Source organism: Lissotriton helveticus, chromosome 5_1 (assembly GCF_964261635.1).
Source record: "Lissotriton helveticus chromosome 5_1, aLisHel1.1, whole genome shotgun sequence".
NCBI classification, from domain to species: domain Eukaryota; kingdom Metazoa; phylum Chordata; class Amphibia; order Caudata; family Salamandridae; genus Lissotriton; species Lissotriton helveticus.
In genome coordinates, this window is record NC_136065.1 from 2,107,195,347 (window position 1) to 2,107,218,455 (window position 23,109).

Below are 23,109 nucleotides of genomic sequence, written 5' to 3' on the forward strand. Positions count from 1 at the left end.
ACACTAAAAAGGGTCATGCTTCAAAAGGGAAAATAACCTCTCTTTTGTTACAACCTGCTTTTGTGCGCTTTGACGGTGTAGGCTGTGCTTTAATATTAAATAATCATTGTTTCTTTCTTTTTTTATAGATTACTTTTTAATGAATATATCAGTTAGCCTCCTTTCGAGATACTTCAAATGAATGTGGGGTTTGTAGTCTTTCCTGTCTCAAATCTTTCCTTGTCTTTCTAGGGGCACTTAATAAGGGTTTGCACCTGTCAGCCGCCTGGATTCAGCAGTGGGTCATCTATGTAACAGTAGTTTCAGGCTCAAACAAACAAGCTTCATTCGTGACTTGGAATGTTTGATATGAGTTTAGCCTTGTCTCTGAGTGTTCGGTTTCATATGAAAAGATCCATTCTCAGCAGTTGTTAGAAGTTGTGTAAATAAGGGGTTTGTGTGTGCACAGAGGGTGTGATGGGTCTGGAGCACAGGTTTGCTTTGGTCATTATTGTTCTTAATACGTCTGGTTGACACTGGAACCAGGACAATAGCAGCAGGTGACACACTGGGGTTTCCAGAACATGGAATTCAGCTTGTGTGACGTTTGAGATACAATCCGTGTCTCCATTCATTCACGTTAGCTTTAGTTTGTTCGATAACTAGGTGCTTTCCTGTCTCTTTAGTAGATAACTAGCTGCTTTCCGTACATCTCTAGTAGATAACTAGGTGCTTTCCTGTCTCTTTAGTAGATAACTAGGTGCTTTCCTGTCTCTTTAGTAGATAACTAGCTGCTTTCCGTACATCTCTAGTAGATAACTAGGTGCTTTCCTGTCTCTTTAGTAGATAACTAGGTGCTTTCCTGTCTCTTTAGTAGATAACTAGGTGCTTTCCGTGCATCTCTAGTAGATAACTAGGTGCTTCCCCGTCTCTTTAGTAGATACCTAGTTGCTTTCCATGCATCTCTAGTAAATAACTAGGTGCTTTCCATGTCTCTTCAGTAGATAACTAGGTGCTTTCCATGTCTCTTCAGTAGATAACTAGGTGCTTTCCGTGTCTCTTCAGTAGATAATTAGGTGCTTTCCATGTCTCTTCAATAGATAACTAGGTGCTTTCCGTGTCTCCAAAACAAAAGGGGAGCGTAGAGGTACTGATAGAATCACCCTCCAAACGGAACTTTTATAATCAAGGAGATTCTATCGAAAAAGTGAAAAAGTGAAATATTTTTAATTTTTAAGATACTATTTCTCTAGTGAACGTGCTAGGCTCTCTCTTAAAGGTGGAAAGACCAGAGCGCAATGTGCTTTTTAAAATACCCCTCACACACTAAAAAAATCCAATAGTGTCATGCTTCATCATAGGGGTCTTCCCGCCCCTATAACGGGACGGGGCGTGCTACGACCAAACGAATACGCGGGAGCACTTATATTGTGACAGTGACTATGTGTGAGTGCACAGGTGTCAGTGAAAGCTAGCTACTGCTCTACCTCACAACCCCTTCTTAACGTTCCCAGCTAGAGAAGCGAATAAAGTATTTTTTCTACTACGCCAGGGAATTTTTAACTTTTTTATAAATCACTTTTTGAGGTCCCTACACTTTCACTGACACCTGTGCACTCACACATGGTCACTGTCACAATATAAGTGCTCCCGCGTATTCGTTTGGTCTTTCCATGCATCTCTAGTAGATAACTAGGTGCTTTCCATGTCTCTTCAGTAGATAACTAGGGGCTCTCGTGTCTTTTTAGTAACGTGGATTTGTGGAGCGTAAACCTATCACCCCTGAGGGTATCCAGACGCTGAGTAGGTGCAGGCTCTGCTTGTAGGTTCAGGTGAACAGTCAGGTTTCAGTTGCTTGCGGAATTCCATATGTGATGTGGGTTCCCTGATGTGCCTGTGGAGGTTGTTCTAGGATTTGCCTGCTAGGTAGCAGAATGCTCTGCCTCCTGTTTTGCTTCTGTGGATTCAGCAGGCGGGTGAATGCGAGTGATGCAGAGAATAGGTTCCTGGTTGGTTGGTGGAAGAGTAGGCTCTGCTAGGTGGGATCCAGGTTGTATAATGCCTTGTAGGTGTGGGTGAGCATCTTGAACTGGCTTTGTTTCTGAATGGGGAGCCAATGTAGTTCTCGGAGGTGAGGCTTGATGTGAATGCAGCGAGGAATGTTGCGGTTGCGTTTTGGATGGTTTGCAGCTTGTGTAGCAGGTATGCAAAAATATATTTATTTATTTATTTATAAAGGTTTATATCGCGCGGACTAGATCCCGAAGGATATCAGAGCGCTTTATAGTTGTAGGGAAGGTAACAATCAGAACTTGAGTCAAACATGGGTAGTAAAATAAACATAAGATCAATAGTTCACGCGTTCCCGTACTTCAATCTGCTTGTGATGAGGACCTGGGTGACAGTCTTTCTGGTGTCTGGGGGGAGCTATTTGATGAGTTTTCAGAGCACTCGTTGGATGTGAAAGCAGGCAGAGGTAACGACATTGATTTGATGTCTCATGGTGAGGTTGGTGTCCTTGATAATGCCAAGGTTTCAGGCATGGTTGGAGGGCTTGGGGGTGGGGCCTAGTTCTGTGGGCCAACAGGTGGAGTCCCACAGTGAGCTTTTGTTCCTGAACATCAGCACTTACGTCTTGTCAGCCTTAAGTGTGAGGTAATTTGCTCTCATCGAGATGGTCATGCACATTTTGAAGTTACTTTTGGTGGTGTTGGTGACTTCGGTGAGGGATAGAATGAGTTGGTGTGTCATCGGCATATGAGATGATTTTGAGTTTGTGGGCCTGAATGATGCTTGCTAGAAGAGTCATGTATATGTTGGAGAGATTAGGGCTGAATGAGAAGCCTTCCGGAACCCTGCAGAGGAGGTCATTGGATTCTGAGGTGAACGGTGGGATCTTGACCCGTTGCATTCTTCCGATCAGGAAGGAGGCAATCCACTTGAGAGATAGGCCTTGAATTCTAGTTCCTTGAGTTTAGAGATGAATGTGTGGTGGGAGACTGTGTCAAAGGCGGCGGATAGGTTGAGGAGGATGAGTGCCACAGTCTGGCCTCAATCTAGTATGGTGTGAATGTCACCTGAAGCTGCGATGAGGGCTGTCTCAGTGCTGTGGTTGCTTCGCAAACCTGATTGTGAGATGTCCAGGAGTTCAATGTGCTGGGAGAGCTTATGGTTGATTGACTTTTCTATTCCTTTGACTGGGAAGGGGATAAGGGAGATGGGTCAGTAGTTGTTGAGAACTTCAGGGACAGAGGACGGTTTCATGAGGAGTGGGGTGATTTTTGTGTGTTTTCAGGCATCCAGGAAAGTGGCTTTAGCGATATAGAGGTGTTGATGGTTTTAAGTGCTGTGCTTATCTTGGGTCCCCCTAGGTTGAAGAAGCGGTGGGGACATGGGTCTGTGGGAGCCCCCAAGTGAATGGATGTCATCATAGCGGCTGTATCTTTATTGGTCAATAGGGTCCACTCAGTGAGTGGGGTGCCCCAGGCGGTGGAGGTCTGAGATGAGATGAGGTCGGTAGGGTGTGGTTGAGGGTCGAAGTTCCTGTAGATTTTAAATATCTTGTTGTGGAGGAAGTCAGAGAGTTGGTTGTAGAATCCTTGTGACAGGGTGATGGAGTTGGAGATGGCTGCAGGATGGGTGATTTTCTTAACGATGATGAAGAGTTGTTTGTGTTTGTTAATGTCTTCAATCCTTTGGGTCAGAGCTTTCTTCTTGGCCTCTTTCAGATCATGGTGATAGATCCTTAGAGATCTTAGAGGCATTCCTGGAAGCGGACACTTGAGAGGTTCTCCATTTTCTCTCTAACTGTTTGCATCATCTCTTGGACTCTCAGAGTACGCCGTGTACCAGCTTGCTTGTTCATTTGTCCTCTTCGGGTTGACATTTTTGTGGGGTGTGAGGAAGTTGATGCTGTTGGAGATCCAGTTATTGAAATAATCTGTGTTTCTATTAGTGTCATTGGCAAAGACTGGGGGTGGAGCTGGAGGGTGTTGAGCCATGAGACTTTGGTCCCATTCTTCCATCTGGGGCTAGGGTGGGTAGCCTCTCCATCTGCCCGGTGGGTGCGGTAGAGATGTTGATGTGTATGATGAAGTGGTCCGTCCATGTGAGCAGGGACCTTGATTTTGTTGCTGTTTGTAAAGATGGGTCCCGCGGCATGTGTGGGCCCTTTCATAAGCTGAGTGAGGCCGATGTTTTATAGGCTGTCTAGTAGGTCTGTGGTGTTGGAGTCTGTGGGGTTGTCAAGACGGAAGTTGAGGTCACCTAGGAATAAGACGTCTTTGGAGTTTATGGCTAAGGAGATGATGAGGTTGGTTAGGAGGTCGCTGAAGTTGCTGCAGGATCCTGGTGGACAGTATGTAAGGATTCCTCTGATGGTGGATTTGCCATCTGTCTGGAACTTGAAATGTAGGTGTTCTATGAAAGTAGTTAATGGGTCGTTGGTGGCAGTGCATTTGATGGTGTCTCTGTCTCTGTGAATGATGGCAATGCCTCCTTCAGGTTTCGTTGTTCAGCCCTGATACAGGATCTTGTATCCTGGTGGGATGGCGTTGGTGATGTCTGGGGCAGATGAAGGGTTGAGCCTGGTCTCGGTGAGCAAGAAGAATCCTGGTGCGTGGGCGTACTAGCTCGCTTGTTTGTTTCTCCTCTTCAGGTCGACGTTTTTTAGGTGTGCAAGGATGTTGGCTCTGGTGGAGACCCATTGTTTGAAACAATCTGTGTTTCTGTTAGTGTTGTTGGAGAAGACTGGGGGTGGAGCTGGAGGGCAATGAACCATGCGACTTCGGTCACATTCTTCCATCTGGGGTTGGGGTGGGTAGCCTCTCTGTCGGTGTGGTGGGTGCAGTTGAGATGTTGAAGTGTGTGATAAAGTGGTCTGTCCATGTGAGCGGTGACCTTGATTTTGTCGCTGGAGGTAAAGATGAGGTCCAGGGTGTGTTCCGTGGCGTATGTGGGCCGTTTCACAAGCTGAGTGAGGCTGATGTTTTGTAGGCTGTCCCATAGGTCTGTGGTGTTGGAGTCTGTGGGATCATCAAGATGGAAGTTGAGGTCACCTATCAGTAAGACGTTTTTGGAGTTTATGGTGAAGGGGGTGATGAGGTCGGTTAAGAGGTCGCTGAAGTTGTTTCAGGATCACAGTGGCCAGTATGCTAGAATCCCTCTGATGGCGGATTTGCCGTTTGTCTGGAACTTGAAATGTAGGTGTTCTATGAAAGTAGTTGATGGGTCGTTTGAGGTGGTGCATTTAGTGATATCTCTGTCTTTGTGGATGATGGCAATGCCTACTCCAGGTTTCGTAGTTCGGTCCTGGCGCAGGACTTTATATCCCAGTGGGATGGTTTTGGAGATGTCTGGGGCAGATGAAAGGTTGAGCCAGGTCTCGGTGAGGAAGAAGGGGTCTGGTGCATGGGTGTGGATGTGGTCCCACACCTCAGTGGCGTGCTTGTTAAGAGAGCAAGTGTTGAGGAGCATGCATGCGAGCGATTGTTGGTGAGCGGTGTGAAGTTGTGCTGAGCGGTGTCAAGTTGTGCATAGTTTGGGTGTTGGGGGTGGAGTCAGCAGTGGTGCTGTGTGAGTGGGTGTGGCTGGGGGATGAGAGTGCAACAGCAGGTGAAGCAGCATTGTAAGCATGTGAAAGGACCACCATGGATTGTGGTGCGGCATGACAGCCTGGGTCTTGTGGGTGCCTGGGCATTGCAGCGCAGGTCTGGCGAGGAGCACACCCTATGGTGTAGCATGACTCCCATTTGGGTGTATGGGGGCTCCTTTTTCTAAGGGAGCAGACCCCGCTACCCTAGTGTCTGTCTGACCTCTTCCCCCTCTCTTGGAAGTAACTGCATAATCTTGTTCTAGAAGCGGCAGTGTAAGCTAGTGAAAGGGCCACCGTGGATTGGGTTGAGGCAGCATTGGTCTTGGCGGCATCTGGTGTTGAGTCGAAGGAGTTCTTCAAGGGGAGTTGCTGTGGGTGACCCGAGGACCAAAGGTCCTGGTGCTCTGCGCGGTCCAGCCGTGGACTGACGCAGGTGCACCAGTGGCGTGCCAACTGCACGATCATGCTGCAGCCTGCATTATGTCAGTCCTGGAGTTGGCAGGGCTTCATTTCTGCAGGAACGGGGAGAGCGGGAACTGGGCAGCGGTGATGCCTCTTAGCGCAGGAACAACAATCAAGCTGGAAAAGGGCAAACTTGTCCAGACACAGGAACAGGCATGCTGTGGCTCACTCAGTGCCTAAGTGCCTACTTAGTGTGGTCACGCTGTGGCATGCATTAAGTAGGCCTTGGGGTGAGTGGGGCTTCGTATCGGCGGGAAGTGAAAGTCACTGAAAAAAGTGCTATGGTGTGGCCAGCGCAGGCCACGTCATAGCGCTGTTTTGTGTTAGTTAGGAGGGGCTGGGCAATAAACTCAACCTGGGGGAAGGGGTCGAAGAGACTCGAATCGGCTCAACATCCTGTGATTCTGGACTTCCAGTAACGTTCACCCATGCTGAACAGCAGGGCCGGACTGGGAACCAAAACCGGCCCTGGCAAAGTGCTCGGCCGGCCCCCCCCTCCCCACTCGGGGGGGGGGGGGGGTTGGAGGTGCCGCCAAGTGCTTTGCTAGGGCCGGTTTTCGGCCGATTTTGTTGCAGGGCCGATTTTGCAGCTATGCTGCAAAAACGGCCCTCTAACAAAATCGCCCCCCAGGAGCTCAAATACGGCCCTCACCCTTGCGGCGCACCGGGGGATTGCCCGGTGCCCGCTATGGCCAGTCCGGGCCTGCTGAACAGCAAATGTGTTACTAGACAACATGGCTTAAAGACATTGACATTGACAAGACAAATATCTCTGGCATTGCTGAGACCGGTAGTTTTGCCAATACTTGTTTGTTTGTTTTTCTTTGTTTTCAAGCTCTCCATAGGAGTACTTGTGTTTTCAGGCCGTCTCCCTTGTACACATGCACACATACCACAAAAATGTATGCACATGTACATAAACGAATATAATCCTTAAAAAGTTGTTAAAACACAAACAGCACTTGTTTATTTATTTTTTTGCACAATCCGATGGTATTGGAGTGCTCGTGCCATCATCCGTCTTGCCGCAGCATGAATTCAAGCGGACGGTATTGGAGCACTTTAAGTGATCACCAGTTACATCACGCAATGACACATTCATTTTTGTCACTGCTCCCGATTCAACGAAGGTTTTTTTCCCCGTTGTTGCTTGCCCATCTCCCCATCCCCTCCTGCTCCCTGCTGGACGTGTTTTCCCCACAACCTCACTAGTCGCTGCTGCTTTTTTTTCCATGAGCCAATTGTATTAGAGTGCTTGTTGTTCCGGCCTCCAGTTTGCCATAGTGCTAAAACAAGCCGATGGTCTTGGAGCGCTTTGAGTGCTCACCAGTTACATTACAAAATTGACACATTCATTGTCCTAGGCAGGGGGAAGCGTAAGTGATTTGCCCAGAATCCCAAACTGTTCAGCCGACCCTAAAATAAAAATAAAAAGCCCCTAGTTCCCCTGTCAGCTACTCTGGCCATTACGCCATATCCTCACCTCACTTCGAAGCTCCTCAACTGTTTCTCACTATCATTTCACATTTGCTCAGCAAGACCCAGTCAATGCAGAACAAGCACTGGCAAAGCCAATAGATCTAGGCAATGCCTGAGCTACTGGCCTTGTCACTGTGAATGTCTTTTAGCCATGTTGTCTAGCAGCACATCCACTGTCTAGCTTGGCTGAAAGTCACTGAAAAAAGAGCTATCATGTGGGCAGCGCAGGCCATGTCATAGTGCTTTTTTGTGTTCGGATGGGCAGGACAAAAAAACTCAACATGGGGGGGGCTCAACATCCTGTGATTCTGGCTTTCAGTAACTTTCAGCAATTCGGAACAGCAGATGTGCTACTAGACAAGATGACTGAAAGACATTCAGCTTTGTCAGGAATGGCGTGATCCGATGATCATGTTGCTCTATGTCAGGGGTCTACAAACTGGGGGGCGGGGCCTCCTAGTGGGCCCTGAAGTGATCCCAGGGGGTGCACGAGGCTCTGATCAAAGAAGCATTATGCTGATAGAGGTGCTTTGTTTTTAATAGAAAAAAATGAGTGGTTGTGTTATAAATATCCTAGCTAAGAGTATGTGTCAAAAGGAACGGACCTCCAAATATTCTTCAAACCCCCCACCCCCATCTCTAACAATCACACTGTGGATACCTTTACCCGTTAGTAAGGTCTGCCTAACCAAAATAGTATGTTTGGCAATCATGTATTTGATTACATTTTTGAAAGGGGTAACAGACCTGAACAGCCATGTTTTAATAAGTTTAGACAAGTGTAAACATTGGGAATTTAATAAAATAATTTAGAAAAATTCTGATGGGGACCCCGATTTTTATTTTTTCAATGTGTGGGCGCTGCAATAAATAGTTTGAAGACCACTGCTCTATGTGCTTCTCAAGCCTTGGTGAACCTGCGACAGATTTGTCTAGTCACCCTGCTCCAAGAAGGTGGATTAATTGTTAGCTCAGTTCCAGACATCAGAATTACCCATGTCAGGTTTTCTAAGCAGAACTAACAGGCTTGTTGGAAAATGAGGGACTCGTACCTCGGACAACAGGTATTTTATCTGGTTAGAAACTTTGTTATTCTTTCAGTAAGAAAGTGGAGGTACTGTGACTGTAGGTGGTTCTCCCATTTGATGGTTCTCTATGGACCTTGGTACGATAAAAACAGGATTTTTGTTATTTTTATGCAAGAACATGAATATAGCAGTGCTTGATTTAACAAGCATTTACAATGCAATGGTCTCGGCATTATTAAAGGTAGAGCTATTGGCATTGCCCATGAATTTTTTATTTTTTTAAAAATCATAAATAAATAGCATTGTCATTTACATTGCCAATAGCTTAATCGTTAAATAAATGGCATTGTCATTTACAATGCCAATAGCTTAATCGCTCGCAAATGCAGGACATATTGCATTTACACCCACACACACATACAGAGCCACCCAGACAGAGCCACCCACACACACACACACAGAGCCACCCACACAGAGCCACACACACACACAGAGACAGACACAGAGACACACACAGAGCCACACACACATAGAGCCCCCCCCCCCACACACACAAAACCCCCCCCCACACACACACAGAGTCACACACAGAGCCCCACACACACAAAGAGTCCCCCCCACACACACACACATAGAGCCCCCCCACACACACATAGAGCCCCCCCACACACACAGAGCCCCCCACACACACAGAGCCCCCCACACACACACAGAGCCTCCCACACACACACACACACACAGCGTCCCCCACACACACACAGAGCCCCACACACACACAGAGCCCCACACACACAGAGCCCCCCCACACACACACAGAGCCACACACAGGCTGTGCGAGGCCGCAGGGTGCCACCCCGAGGTGCTATTGGGGGTTCCGAAGATAGGTTCCTGACCAGTTCCTGGGGAGCCTCTGAGTGGGGACAGAATACCGAATATGTGGGGTACCAGAGTCTCTGTTGGAGGGGGCAGGGGGGCAATCCTCTCTGGGGCAGAGTGCCCCACTGCCTCCGGAGTGGGCACAGTGCCTGCCTCAGTTCTATAAGGGGGTCTCTTCATTTTGTGGGCAGTCGAAACAAGGAGACACCTTGAAGAAGTGAAGAACCCCAGGGTGCGAAAACACGGAGTCCACTGCAGGCTCGTATCACAATGATGCCGAACACTGCTACCGCATACACTGCACAAACTAGTGTGCACATCGTGGTAAAGCAGTGATTTTACTGGTGTCTAATCAAAGGAATCTTCAGAAATAGATGATGGGCGGGCAGTATTGGGCGCTTATTCGACTCCTGGCCCAGACAAGTGCTTCCCCATTTCAGAAGCAAGAATTTTTAAACTACTCTTTCTCCTCACAGGACCGAGGACACCAAACTATAGCAGCGTGCACCAGCACAACACACAATAGCATTCCGTGCTATTCCCTAACTCCTTAGAGCGCTACGAAACCATCCAGCTAGCAACAAGGCACTAGGCAAACGCTGGCAACATATCATTCTTATAACACGTGGTGGCACGCCGTACATATAACATAAAATATTAAGGCTGAACACTTCCTTAAGATAGTATCACAACAATGCAGAATATAACAAAGCATATAGTAAGACGCTGTATCTGAAAATAACACAACCTAGAATAAACAACACAACAGCATCACTCAGCATCGTGTAATATAACATTGCAAACCGGAGCATATAAAATGGGACAGCCCACTATAGCACAGCACAACACAACAGTATACACCACGCTACAACAAAGCAATACATGTAAAAGAATAACATGCCATAGTGCATCATGGCATAGCAATGCATATCAAACATACTACAGCATAGTCTCCCATAGTGTGATATAATTTATCATAACATAGCATAAAAGCATGATGACGTGAAATTATAGTGCAAACCATAGTATAACATCACCTCATACCACAACCCAGCATATAACACAATACAGCACTACGAATATCATGCCAGAGTATAACATAGGATATATTTAGCTATGCTCTGCAATCTTAACAGAACCTCACAGCGCCTCTTATTGTAGCATAAAACATCACAGCATAACATGACAATGCATAGCATAACACAGACGAGTAGCAGCCTCTAGGCGCTTCCCTTACTTGCAAGCCCGGGTAAGGAGCTCCTGTGTCACCGCTTGCAAGGTATGAGGTATGCCAGTGTGAGTTATCTACAGAGTGCAAGGCAGGGCAGGCAGGGCACGGAGCGTCTTCTTGGTGCTGGAGCAGGAGGCGCTTGGAGCTCACAGGCAGCACAGGCTCTGACTGCCTCCGGGCCTGAGGCGGTATTTATAGGTTTGGGGAGACGAGGGCTCTCGCAGCTCCTGGAGTGCGGCGCACTTGGCAAGTGTTCTCGTCTACTCTGACGAAAGCATCCGAGGGGGGGGGAGGCGGCCTGCGGGGCGTAAAAGTAGCCGGAGGGGGGCCATGGGTAGGAGGGCCGAGGAGGATGGATGTGGGACCGGCAAGCGTGTGGGAACCAAACCAAACCCTCCTTCCCCTGAAGCCACCCCGAGACAGGGCAGGAAACCACATACTGTGGCAGGAGGGTGGGCCATGGTGAGAAGTGCCCCGGACGTTTCAGAGTCAGGTTAGCAAACAATGTAGGCGGTGCGGGCCGTGAATAAAAAAATTTAAAAAAGCGCTGAGAAGCAGTCGTAATGCAAACCAGAGCACGTTTGCACCAGCGTATAGCGCCTGCTGGCGCCTCGAGGGCACTTGTGGTCCATGATGCAAGTTAAAATCACTTCATGAACGAGGATAACACAACCCAGCATCACACATAACACTTTAAAACCTTAAAGTAGTAGAAAAACGAGTGAACAGAGGGCAAGAAAAACGAGACAACAGAGGGCAAGAAAAATGAGAGAGCATAGGGCAAGAAAAACGAGTGAACAGAGGGCAAGAAAAATGAGACAACAGAGGGCAAGAAAAACGAGACGAGAGAACAGAGGGCAAGAAAAACAAGAGAACAGAGGGCAGAAATTACTTCGAGAGGAGCGCTCCACACGACCACGTTTCTCCGAGGCGAGGCAGGAATGCCTCGGATAAAGGCACCGTCATTTTGCGATTCGGGGGCTTGTTTTTAGCAGTTGAGTGACGGATGACGTCACGGCTTAAAAACTGCAAAACACACACGCCCCCGAATCGCAAAAAGACGGGGCTTGAACAGAGTGACGCCCCTCCCCTCCAATGGCCAGCCTGCGTTTAGGAAGCCAGCCAATGGAGAGGAGGGGCGGGTTCAAGCCCCCATACTGAAAATCATAAAATCTTCAGCTCCGCCCAGTGCTTACGCAGTGCGACGAGGCCTCGACCTAAAAAGGACTCTTTGCTCTAGTCAGTGTGCATTTCTCTCGTAACTTCTGTAGCCCTTGCTGTATACTTGCTGGTAGTTTTTGTCTGCTGGTTGACGAAGCGGTGGTGGAAGGATAGGTGGTGTGATTTGGACATCGTCTGCCCAGGACCATCGTTTCTTGTTTGCTATCATGGACTTTGATTCCTAACAGGGAAGCAGCGGTGTCGGAAGGGGGGTGCGGTGGGTGCGGGCCGCCCAGAGTGTCATCACTGAGGGGGGTGACAAAATGGCGAAAATATGTGTTTTTAATATAAAATAAAATTATACTTGCAACTTGTAAGTATCTTATTTTTCTTACTTTCCTTTATAATGTCAATGTGGGGGGGTGACAAGAAATTTTAAACACCCGGCGGCAGGGGGATCCAACATTACTACAAGGCCACTCTTTATGCGTCATTGGTCAAACTTTTTTTCTTTAATTCTTCCTTCTTAAGTAACAATCAGCCATCTGGGAAATGTAAATGAAAGTTTTCAAATAATATGCTAGAATCGCTGCCATTGCATGACAATGTAAGTGCACATAAGGGCATACATCAGCTATATATTCATTTGATTTCTTAGAAAAGATCTGAAGCTTAAATTGTTCACTGTAGAACCAGTAGACTTGGGTTTTAATCCCGACTGTTTTACTTGACTACATTGTGTAATCTTGGACAAATCCGGACATCTTCATTAATGTGAGTACTATCTGAATACTATGAAGAAGATGCGAAATAAAGAAAATCACTCCACATGCCTGGGCACAACCACACAATTGAACACCACCCAACATAATTACACTGCACATGATACCATTCAACTCCACATAATTACAATCTACTCACTTCCACATAAATACACCCCACATAAAACCACTCTATGCCACATCGCAACTATCCACATAAATACACTCCACACCCTGCCACATAATTCCAATCAGCATAATTTCACTCAACACTGCACAAATCCAAGCCACACAATTCAACTCCACAGATTTTCATTCCACACTGCATAGTTTGACAATAAACCACACAATTGAACTCAGCAACACAATTACACAACACACCACATACATCCAGTCCACACCACAGAATTCCACATCATATCACAAAATTCAGCAGCACACCACATAATTTGAACTCCACAACACAAAATACCAATCTATATTTCTAGTACACTCAATACCACATCATTACCATCCACATAATTCACTGCACACCAAGCCACATAATTTCACTACACAAATCCACACTACACTATTCCATGCCACACAATTCCACAACTAACATTTCCAACCCAACTCACATAATTCCACTCCACGCCACATACTTCCACTCCACTACATAACACCTGGGTAAAATATCTTGTCATTTACAACGCCAATAGCACTAACTCTTGAAAAAGTGAGACCTATTGGCTCTGCTAATGCTTGTTGATTGATCCTAGCCATCTAGCTTTTTCCGCCCCATTGGCCAAGATGACGTCCTGCAAGCCCTCCCTAAGATGGCGTAATTCATGAGCGCTCCAGATAAGGATCCAGAGCAATAGGGGCCTTGGCACTACCATTGATGATATCTCTGGATACGAAGATCCAAGTGCAGTGGAACTAATGGCGTACCCTTCCCTAAACCAAGGAGGCCTCTGGAAAAAATCATTTTCCTCTACACTCAGACCCCATAGTTCTGCCCCATAAAGTGCAGCCCCCCCCGTTTGGGCCTTGTAGATTTCATCAGCTGGGCAAAGGGGGCCAATGTGCTTTTTTGGCAAATGTATGTATGACTCCAGCTCTATGCCAGACTACTAGGGTGCTCTTTATGAACGGCAAGTCCCAGGATTCAGGTTTGTCTAACCTAATGCCCAGGTAATCAACTCCCGGACTCTTTCCAAAGTTTCAGATCCATCTTAATGCCCCTCTCATCCTGCCTCTCTTGGTATAGACCAGGTATTTGCCCTTGGACTTGTTTATTTCAAGACCAAAGTCTCCGCAAAACTGGGTGAAGTTAACAATCAGATTTTACTGGCCCCTCTTAGTTTTGGACAACAACAACATGTTGTCTACAAAGAGGAGCAAAGGTATTTTTCCCCCGCTAGGGTAGGGGAATTGTTAACACAATTCAATAAATAGGCAATACAGTTGTTTGTGTAAAAGCGGAAAAGGGTTGGGAGAAGGACGCACCCCAGGTGCACACCTTGGTCTGTGGGGAAGGCCTCAGTTAGTTCTCCATTCAAATCAAACCTAATTTTGGCTAAATTCCCCCCATGGAGCAGTCAGATTAAATGCAAAAGATTTGGAGGGGTCCCCATCCCAAGGAGCACCTTTCACAACTTTATTATGGGCACCTAGTCAAATGCGGCACAAAGTCCACTCTGCTAGCGGAGATTTGTTAACTACGCATTACATTGAAAACACGGAATTCATACAAAGATTCCAACTCCGCCACATAGTGGAGTTAGCTACTGCACCCACAACTCTTTGGTAAAACAACTTAACCTTTACATGCTAAAAAGCATATAACTAATTCACAAAAGTGAACTTTGAAAAATATTAAGCATCGAGAGAGGTGATGATTTTGGGGTCAAACCTAACCTTGGAAGGACCAAGCAGATGCTTTGAACACAACAAGCATATCATGCTGAACGATTCGGTGGTGGTCCCATCCTCCTAGTACCACCCCAAGCAAAGTTATGGGCTAAAATACAATGTCAACCAAAGGCCCAGCAAAGCATTATGGGGCGAGATGCTAGAGTGCAGTGAATATTATAGTATTAGCTCTCAGCTGAGCCGGAAGAGCCTACCCCCTGAGGAATTTTTTGATATTGGATACTATAATATTCACTGCACTCTAGAATCTCTCCCCATAATGCTTTGGAGGGCCTTTGGTTGGGATTGTATTTTTGCCCATAACTGACTGTGTTTGGGGTGGTCCTAGGAGGATGGGACCACCACCGTATCATTCAGCATGATGTGCTCTTGGTGTTCAAGGCATCTGCTTGGTTCTCTCCGTAGGTTAGGGAAGACCTCCAAATCATCACCTCTCTCACTACTTGCTTTATTTTCATTTTCACTTTTGTGAGATGACTACATGCATTTTAGCATGTAAAGCTAGAGTTATTTGTTTTTTAACTAAAGGTATTGTTTGCTATATTTTCATTTTCACTATTGTGAAATGACTACATGCATTTTAGAATATAAAGATAACATTTTTTGTTTTACTAAAGGTATGTGAGATTTCTGTTTTATTAATTGGGATGAGATGAGGGGAGTTTCACAAACATGGAATTCATGCAAAATCTCTGTAATAAGCTACTGCACCCACAACCCTATGTTAAAAATGTTACCTTTATGCACTAAAAAGCATATAACCAATTCACAAAAGTGAGCTTTGAAAAATATCAGGCAATGACAGAGGTGATGATTTTGGGGTCCCCCCTAACCTAGGGTGAGGACCAAGCAGATGCCTTGAACACAAAGAGCATATCCTGCTCAACGATTGTGGTGGCCCCATCCTCCTCTAGGACCACCCCGAGCAAAGTTATGGGCAATAATACAATGCCAACCATAGGCCCAGCAAAGCATTATGGGGCGAGATTCTAGAGTGCAGATGAATATTATAGTATTAGCAGTGATGATTTCGGGGTCCCCCCTAACCTAGTGGGAGGACCAAGCAGATGCCTTGAACACAAAGAGCATATCATGCTCAACGATTGTTGTGGTCCCACCCTCCTTGGACCACCCGAGCAAAGTTATGGGCAAAAATACAATGCCAACCAAAGGCCCAGGAAAGCATTATGGGCCGAGATTCTAGAGTGCAGTGAATATTATAGTATTAGCTCTCAGCTGAGCCGGGAGAGCCTGCCCCTTGAGGAATCTTTTGATATTGGATACTATATTATTCACTGTACTCTAGAATCTTTTTTAATTATTTTTTTTATTGCAGAAACATACAGTGCATAATAATTCTTATCAACATTCCTGCTTTGACATTGACAAGGTATAGGTTGATAAGTAAAACATTACACAGCCAGCAGACCCATATCCCGGAGGATGGGCGGCGCTATCCATAAAAGCGATATAGGCATAGTAACAGCGGACAAGTGCAACAATTCAGCAGGAAGTCCTTGCATCTGCGTTTCTGTTTTTACCCCCCCCCTTCCCACCCAGTCCCCAACACAAAAACTGTTATAACCTCAGGAGGCAACATCACATTGTCAGTCCAGTCTTTAACGAATGTTTGTAGCATTTTTCCCACAAGGCGGTATCCAGAATATGCACGCCATCATCAATTAGTGACCCCACGTCCCCGACCCCGTATCCTGCCCTCTCCCATCCAAGTGTACACCATTATTTCCACATTCTAAGTGTTCAGCTATTACAGCTCTCCCCGTGCTTCCCATCTACCGTCTCGGGTCCCTCCGCTTCCCTCACGTCTACTGGCCCGCTCATGATTGTTTTGGTCCTTTCAGAGACCTCTGTCCAGGCCATAATAGCGTCTCCATTTACCCATACTTTGCGGAATTTCCTCGGGCAGCCTCTTGCTTTATATGTAACTTTCTGCCGCCATGTAGACATCTAATCCCTTCCTCCATTCCCTTATCTGAGGTGTATCAGCCGCTCCCCACTTCTTAGCTACGTCTCTTTTGGCCACCACCAAGGCCAGGACCAGAAATATGAGCTGTGGGCGGGGCAAATCTATGTCATTGGTCATTCCTAGTAGGATCAGCTTAGGTTCCAGCGGAATGTCTATCTCCAGTATTTTACTCAATTCAGCAGTGATCTTGCTCCAGTATGCCTGTATGTGTGTGCATGACCATAGTATGTGTAGGAAAGTCCCGTCCACATGCCTGCAGCGTAGGCAGCTAGGATCTGACACCCTCCCCATTTTACATAGCCTTATTCTGTCGTAGTATACCCTGTGTAAGATCTTAAACTGGATTAGGCGTAAGCGTGATTTGATTGCTACATCTCTAGGGTGCATTAGTACTCCCCCCAATCTATTTCATCCATTTCACCCACTTCCTGTTCCCACGTGTCTCTGAGGCTCACCAGTGTGTTCGGTCTATTATTCATGATTGTTTTGTAGGTTAATGAAACCGCCCTCTCTGGGATCTTTTCTTGCAGTAAACGGCCCTCCAATGGTGCGTATTCGGGGAGTGGTTCCCGCAGTGTCACTTCCGCCAAGTAGGCGTGTCTGAGTTGTGTGTATTTAAAAAGTTGCGAGTGTTGTAGCCCAAATTCGGCCTGTAGGGAGGCAAAGGGTTTCAACGCGCTGTTTTTGGTGCCGCCCCTAGTGTGGAGATGCCGACGTCGTCCCTACCCCGGAACCCTTTCAACTTATATATTTCCTTGAGCCAGGAGCATTCCCACAAGGGCGTCTGCTTCGTAGCCCTGTGCGTCCATCCGGTGGCAGTCGTAGCTCTCTTCCATGCCCCCAATGTAATCCTTGTGGCCGTCAACAGTTCAGCCTGTCTCTTTCTCTCATATATGTAGTGTAGGCATGAGTGTGTGCCCATTTGGTACCATTCTAGATCATAGGTGGGGTGAGTGGCGGGCGCGTGGAGCCAGTCATTAATAGGGGCTAGGTGTTCTGCCCAATAATAGGTCTCCAGATCGGGAAGTGAGATCCCCCGTCATATTGGTGTCTCTGCAGCGTTTTCAGTGCGACTCTGGGATGTTTCCCCAGCCATAGGAATGACCGGAGGTCCGCATGTATGTTCCGAAACGTTTTAGATGGTATCTGGAAATATTCATTTTGGAAGGCATAGAGGAACTTAGGGAGCGATATCATTTTGAACATTGATCCACATTCAGTCCATCACTTGTTGTTTTTTGCAATTGCCGCCCTAAGTGCGCTGGGGATGCCCAGACGTGGGTCCCAGGCACTCCACACCACTTGGAGTCAAGCTAGCCGGGCTGAAGAGAGGTGTTACCTCGAAACCGGTCCGGTCCTCGAATGCTTGATTCCGGTCTGGGAAAGATATGGCTGTTGTAGTTCGGACTGGACTGTTCCCATGGGGCAACAGGGTCAGAGCTGATTTGCATAAAGCCATTATCTGACCCAGGGTGGTGTGGAGTGCAAAAAAACGATGGATTTGGGCCCAGATCTTTTGACTGGGGGAGTGTGTGACATTGATCCACATTCAGTCCATCACTTGTTGTTTTTTGCAATTGCCGCCCTAAGTGCGCTGGGGATGCCCAGACGTGGGTCCCAGGCACTCCACACCACTTGGAGTCAAGCTAGCCGGGCTGAAGAGAGGTGTTACCTCGAAACCGGTCCGGTCCTCGGATGCTTGATTCCGGTCTGGGAAAGATATGGCTGTTGTAGTTCGGACTGGACTGTTCCCATGGGGCAACAGGGTCAGAGCTGATTTGCATAAAGCCATTATCTGACCCAGGGTGGTGTGGAGTGCAAAGAAACGATGGATTTGGGCCCAGATCTTTTGACTGGGGGAGTGTGTGACTTTGATCCACATTCAGTCCATCACTTGTTGTTTTTTGCAATTGCCGCCCTAAGTGCGCTGGGGATGCCCAGACGTGGGTCCCAGGCACTCCACACCACTTGGAGTCAAGCTAGCCAGGCTGAAGAGAGGTGTTACCTCGAAACCGGTCCGGTCCTCGGATGCTTGATTCCGGTCTGGGAAAGATATGGCTGTTGTAGTTCGGACTGGACTGTTCCCATGGGGCAACAGGGTCAGAGCTGATTTGCATAAAGCCATTATCTGACCCAGGGTGGTGTGGAGTGCAAAAAAACGATGGATTTGGGCCCAGATCTTTTGACTGGGGGAGTGTGTGACATTGATCCACATTCAGTCCATCACTTGTTGTTTTTTGCAATTGCCACCCTAAGTGCGCTGGGGATGCCCAGACGTGGGTCCCAGGCACTCCACACCACTTGGAGTCAAGCTAGCCGGGCTGAAGAGAGGTGTTACCTCGAAACCGGTCCGGTCCTCGGATGCTTGATTCCGGTCTGGGAAAGATATGGCTGTTGTAGTTCGGACTGGACTGTTCCCATGGGGCAACAGGGTCAGAGCTGATTTGCATAAAGCCATTATCTGACCCAGGGTGGTGTGGAGTGCAAAAAAACGATGGATTTGGGCCCAGATCTTTTGACTGGGGGAGTGTGTGACATTGATCCACATTCAGTCCATCACTTGTTGTTTTTTGCAATTGCCGCCCTAAGTGCGCTGGGGATGCCCAGACGTGGGTCCCAGGCACTCCACACCACTTGGAGTCAAGCTAGCCGGGCTGAAGAGAGGTGTTACCTCGAAACCGGTCCGGTCCTCGGATGCTTGATTCCGGTCTGGGAAAGATATGGCTGTTGTAGTTCGGACTGGACTGTTCCCATGGGGCAACAGGGTCAGAGCTGATTTGCATAAAGCCATTATCTGACCCAGGGTGGTGTGGAGTGCAAAAAAACGATAGATTTGGGCCCAGATCTTTTGACTGGGGGAGTGTGTGACATTGATCCACATTCAGTCCATCACTTGTTGTTTTTTGCAATTGCCGCCCTAAGTGCGCTGGGGATGCCCAGACGTGGGTCCCAGGCACTCCACACCACTTGGAGTCAAGCTAGCCGGGCTGAAGAGAGGTGTTACCTCGAAACCGGTCCGTTCCTCGGATGCTTGATTCCGGTCTGGGAAAGATATGGCTGTTGTAGTTCGGACTGGACTGTTCCCATGGGGCAACAGGGTCAGAGCTGATTTGCATAAAGCCATTATCTGACCCAGGGTGGTGTGGAGTGCAAAAAAACGATGGATTTGGGCCCAGATCTTTTGACTGGGGGAGTGTGTGACATTGATCCACATTCAGTCCATCACTTGTTGTTTTTTGCAATTGCCGCCCTAAGTGCGCTGGGGATGCCCAGACGTGGGTCCCAGGCACTCCACACCACTTGGAGTCAAGCTAGCCGGGCTGAAGAGAGGTGTTACCTCGAAACCGGTCCGGTCCTCGGATGCTTGATTCCGGTCTGGGAAAGATATGGCTGTTGTAGTTCGGACTGGACTGTTCCCATGGGGCAACAGGGTCAGAGCTGATTTGCATAAAGCCATTATCTGACCCAGGGTGGTGTGGAGTGCAAAAAAACGATGGATTTGGGCCCAGATCTTTTGACTGGGGGAGTGTGTGACATTGATCCACATTCAGTCCATCACTTGTTGTTTTTTGCAATTGCCGCCCTAAGTGCGCTGGGGATGCCCAGACGTGGGTCCCAGGCACTCCACACCACTTGGAGTCAAGCTAGCCGGGCTGAAGAGAGGTGTTACCTCGAAACCGGTCCGGTCCTCGGATGCTTGATTCCGGTCTGGGAAAGATATGGCTGTTGTAGTTCGGACTGGACTGTTCCCATGGGGCAACAGGGTCAGAGCTGATTTGCATAAAGCCATTATCTGACCCAGGGTGGTGTGGAGTACAAAAAAACGATGGATTTGGGCCCAGATCTTTTGACTGGGGGAGTGTGTGACATTGATCCACATTCAGTCCATCACTTGTTGTTTTTTGCAATTGCCGCCCTAAGTGCGCTGGGGATGCCCAGACGTGGGTCCCAGGCACTCCACACCACTTGGAGTCATGCTAGCCGGGCTGAAGAGAGGTGTTACCTCGAAACCGGTCCGGTCCTCGGATGCTTGATTCCGGTCTGGGAAAGATATGGCTGTTGTAGTTCGGACTGGACTGTTCCCATGGGGCAACAGGGTCAGAGCTGATTTGCATAAAGCCATTATCTGACCCAGGGTGGTGTGGAGTGCAAAAAAACGATGGATTTGGGCCCAGATCTTTTGACTGGGGGAGTGTGTGACATTGATCCACATTCAGTCCATCACTTGTTGTTTTTTGCCCTACCAAGTAGTGTCAGGGGGAGGGATTGCCACCTATCTGCATCAGCTTTAGAGTCACGCAGGATCCGCGCGATATTACGATCATAGGAGGTGTCCCTGTCAGCAGTAATGAATATCCCCAGATACTGGCAGCCTATTTCGGTCCGCTGTAGGTTCTGTGGCAGCTGAGGCCAGTCCTCTCGCCCTTGGGGATCATAGAGTATCGATTTGTGCCAATTAATCTGGTATCCTGACCTCGCGCCGTAGTTTGCCAGTTCCTCGAACAGTGCCGGTATTGAGCTTTCAGGACGCGTGACGTAGAGGAGGACGTCATCGGCGTAGAGGGATAGTTTTTCCTCTCTTGTGTCTGTTTGGCTGATATAGAACCCCGTGATCCTCTCGTTTTGTCTGACCGCGGTGGCCATCACCTCGATTGTCAGGGCGAATAGCAGGGGTGACAGGGGGCATCCCTGTCGGGTTCCCCGTCGTATGGGAAAAGTCCTTGACATCACCCCATTTACCCTTACTCGGACCTCAGGGCCCGCATACAGTAGGCCGATTTTCTCCTGTATTTGGGGCCAAACCCCAACCGTTCAAGTACCCCCTCTAGGAAGGGCCAGTGGACAGCGTTGAACGCCTTTTCGGCGTCGAGAGATAAGAACCAATGTGGGTCGGCTCTATCTTTTACTACGTGCAGCCAGTTATGTGTCCTCCTCAAGTTATACCTGGTGGCCCTTTCTGGGATAAACCCTGTTTGATCCATGTGTATCAGGTCTGGGATGACCCTTCTCATGCGCGACGCCAGTATGGTTGCATATAACTTGGCCTCCACATTTAGCAGTGAAATGGGGCGGTATGAGGCGCAGTCCTCCGGGGGCTTCCCAGGCTTGTGGATCAGAACAATCGTAGCCTGTCTCAGGTCTAGGGGGAATCGCCCCTCGTCCTCTGCATCCTGGAACATGCCCAGCAAATGCTGTGGTAGGAGGCCAGCCATGTTCTTAAAGAGTTCCGCAGGAAAGCCGTTAGGGCCCGCTGTTTTCCCTGTACGGAGTTTTGCCAGCGCCTCTCGAACCTCTTCTTCCGTAATGTCGGACTCTAGATCTGTACAGTCAGTGTCCTCAAGAGCTGGGAGTGTGATAGGCGCCATATACTGCAGTGCCTCTGCTTTGGAGCCCAAATCTCGGGCCGTGTACAAAGTTTCATAGCAATCAGCGAATGCTTCAGCTATCGTGTCATCAGTGCATGCCCATGAGTTCGGGGCTACCCTTATTTTCTCAACCCAGCGTTCATCCCTCTCCTTCCTACTGAGCCAGGCCAGGAGTTTCCCCGATTTGTCACCTACATCGTAAATGCGGTGTAGGGTTGCCAGTGCCTGCGTCCTGGCCTCTCCCGTCACCAGCTGCCTATACTGTGCCTGTGTATCTGCAAGACGTCTTTGCGTCCCAATGTCTTTCGTGAGTAGGTGTGCCTGTTCTAGCTGTAGTATTTGCGCTTCTAGAGTCTGTATCTCAGTCTGGTTCTTCCTTCTAACCTCCGCCAGTCTACCGTGGGCCCTATCACGAAGTACTACCTTGAGCGTCTCCCATAGAACTACACGGGAATCTACAGATCCCTCGTTTTCCCTCAGAAACACCTTCACGTCGGCTCTGAGCCCTCTCCTAATGTCCGGGTTTTGTAAATCCCAGGCCGAAAGTCGCAGGGTCCCGGGACCCTTTGTCTTTCGTCTACCCATCTGAATCACAAAGGGGGAGTGGTCAGACACCCCTCGAGCACAGTAGTCCGCCAAGTCCGATACTTGCAAAGCCTGTCGTTGCATGAAGATGTAGTCCAGTCGAGAGTAGACTTTGTGTGCCCCAGAAAAGAAAGAGTACGCCCTAGCGTCCGGGTGTAGCCAGCGCCATACATCTAGGAGGCCCAATATCTCCATAGATTTGGCTAGAGGAGTCTTGTTTTGAGATCTATCCCGTACATCGGTCCGGTCTGCAGAGGAGTTCATCACATCATTAAAGTCCCCCCCAAGAATTTGGATCGTGTTCGATGTATTGAGAATTATGTCTGATATCCCCCTCATAGTGTCTGCCTGCAATTTGGGCGGGGCGTAGGCTGATATGAGTGTGTACTCCCGTCTTCTCCATGACCCCCGCACCACAACATAGGTACCTTGCCTATCAGTCCAGACTTGCGTCACTCTCATTGGTGGGTTCTTTTTAATAAGTATTGCAGTTCCTCTAGACCCGGAGGAGAACCCTGCGTGTGCTAAAACTTTGTACTGTCCCCTTGCCAAGAAGGCGCATCGATTACCTTGTAGGTGTGTTTCCTGGAGGAGTACAATATCTGCCCCAGACCTCTTAATGTAGTTGTTTACCAAACCTCGTTTAATCTTGCAGCCTAAGCCGTTGACATTCCAGCTCATTAC

The 23,109-nt window shown here is 48.1% G+C and overlaps 1 protein-coding gene across 3 annotated transcripts in view; it reads left to right on the plus strand.

Moving 5' to 3' along the window:
• CCDC180 (coiled-coil domain containing 180) overlaps positions 1 to 23,109 on the plus strand; it is a 492,398-nt gene that overhangs the window by 85,908 nt on the left and 383,381 nt on the right. The window lies entirely within an intron of this gene.